The sequence below is a fragment of the Erigeron canadensis genome, chromosome 9, assembly GCF_010389155.1.
Source record: "Erigeron canadensis isolate Cc75 chromosome 9, C_canadensis_v1, whole genome shotgun sequence".
Taxonomy (NCBI): domain Eukaryota; kingdom Viridiplantae; phylum Streptophyta; class Magnoliopsida; order Asterales; family Asteraceae; genus Erigeron; species Erigeron canadensis.
In genome coordinates, this window is record NC_057769.1 from 18,201,686 (window position 1) to 18,204,242 (window position 2,557).

At 40.3% G+C, this 2,557-nt stretch overlaps 1 pseudogene; it reads left to right on the plus strand.

Moving 5' to 3' along the window:
• Positions 1–881: 881 nt before the first annotated feature.
• On the plus strand, positions 882–1,570 carry LOC122583291 (annotated as a pseudogene).
• Positions 1,571–2,557: the final 987 nt, after the last annotated feature.

Genomic DNA, 2,557 nt, shown 5'->3' on the forward strand with positions numbered 1-2,557 from the left:
GACAAATTTCGTCCCTACTTGGTTTTGAATAAGACCATTGTTTACACCGACCATTCCGCATTGAGGTACTTGTTTTCCAAACAAGATGCCAAACCCCGTCTCATTCGTTGGGTTTTGCTTTTGCAAGAATTCGACATTGAGATCAAGGATAAAAAGGGGGCGGAAAATGTGGCGGCTGACCATTTGAGTAGGCTCGAAAACCCTCGCCTTGAGGAGTTGCAAGAGCATGAGATTAATGATTATTTTCCTGATGATGATTTGATGCAGGTGCAAGGAGAAGAAGAACCATGGTTTGCATACATTGCTAATTATCTTTGTGCTAACATTCTTCCCGAAGAAATGACATCTCAACAAAAGAAGAAATTCTTTTTGAGATTAAGCATTATTTTTGGGAGGAACCGTATTTGTTTAGAATGTGTGCAGATGGGATGATCAGGAGATGTGTTGCCGGTGCTGAAACCCGTGTGATTTTGGATGCATGCCACCATGGTCCTACCGGTGGTCATTACGGGCCATCTGTGACGGGTAAGAAGGTATATGATGCAGGGTTCTATTGGCCCACCATTTTCAGGGAAGCAAAAACGCTGGTGGAAGTTTGCGATGCATGTCAACGTCAAGGTAATATCACTAAGAAAGACGAAATGCCTCAACAAATGATACAGGTATGTGAGGTTTTTGATGTATGGGGGATTGACTTTATGGGTCCTTTTCCTCCGTCACATAAGTTTCTTTATATCTTGGTAGCCGTTGATTATGTGTCCAAGTGGGCCGAAGCTAAAGCCCTACCGACTAATGATGCTAAAGTTGTAATTGAATTCTTGAAAAAGTTGTTTAGTTGTTTTGGTGTACCAAAGGCCTTAATTAGTGATCGCGGGTCCCATTTCGCGAATCACCAGCTTGCTAAGGTTTTAAAGAGGTATGGGGTCACCCATAGGTTCTCCACCTCTTATCACCCTCAAACAAGCGGCCAAGTGGAAAACACGAATAGGGCTTTGAAAAGGATCCTTGAAAAGACCGTGCAAGATAACCCAAAAATTTGGGCCAAGAGGCTTGATGATGCCTTGTGGGCGTTTCGAACCGCCTACAAGACTCCAATTGGTACTACCCCTTATAAGCTTCTTTATGGAAAAACTTGTCATCTCCCAATTGAGATTGAACACAAACCTATTGGGCTTTGCAAAATTGTAATATGGATCTAATCTTGGCTGGTGAGAAAAGGTTTTTGCAGTTGCACGAGTTGGATGAAATGAGGTTGCAAGCTTATGACAACTCCATGTTATACAAGGAGCGTACAAAAGCTTGGCATGATAAGAAGATCAGGAGGAAGGAATTTAAAGCCGGTGACAAGGTACTTTTGTTTCAATCAAAGTACAAAATCAAAGCACCGAAGCTCAAGTCGAGATGGATTGGACCGTATGTGGTGAAAAGAAGTTATTCGTCTGGATATGTGGAGTTGTATGGCAATGATGAGAGCTTCATTGTAAATGGACAACGCTTGAAGCATTATCATGAAGAAGATGAAGAAAATGCGGAGGTGTTCGAAATTGGCTTTTATGCCATCAACAAGTGAAAGTAAAAGGTGATCGAGTCAAGCTAAGGACTCGTTAATAAATTAAGCGCTTCTCGGGAGGCAACCCGAGTTTGTTTCATTTTATGTTTCATTTTTATCTTGTCATTTTCTTTTCCTAAAATCGAAAAAATCCATAAAAATGTAAAAGTTTTAAAAAGCCAAAAAGATTTTGTTTATTTCCTTTAGTTTAAATCATTTTTCAGTTTTTTAATGTTTTTTGTATCAAGAATTGCAGGTCCGTAGGTCATCGTGGGCGTCGAGGTAAGTCAGGTGCAAAAGGTAAGTAGAAGTGCCGTTAGTAAGCTGTCACTTCAGGTCCTGTCGTCCGTTAAGTGTCACAAGTTCGTTAGATTTTGACTTTGCTGGACGCGTGTAACGCCCGTTACCCCTCTAACGGCCGTTAGAGGGGGATTTTGTTTTCCTGCTGTAACGGCCAGTTAGGGCCCTAACGCCCGTTAGCCTTCTTTTGTTTTGTAACGCCCGTTACTCCTATAACGGCCGTTAGTCTTTACGTTGTTTTGTAACGCCCGTTAGGCCAGTAACGGCCGTTACACGCGAAAAGTCTGGATAGATTAGGTCGATTATTGTCAGGAAAATCTCAAAAATCCAATCTCAAACACATCCACACACACACGACAGCTGGAAAAAAAAAAGGGGGAGGGGTTCATTTGCTTCAATTTTTTTTGTTTCTTCTTTTTCTCACATTAATCTCCAAATTCCTTGTTCAATCATCAAATTCTTCAGGTATAACTCTTCAATCTTTTCTTTTAATTTTCGTTTTTTTTTTATTACTTTTGAAGAAACTCATTGTTCTTGGAGATATTGTGTATGTGGTGTTGAAGTTTAGTGGGTATGGTTATTTTATCAAAGATATATCTAGTAGCCATAGTCACTGATTTGGTGATTTAGATTATTGTTGAGGTTATTGTTTATCTTCCCCATTATTTAGTTTAAGTGTGGGGGGGAAGATTAAAGTTTGTTGAACTA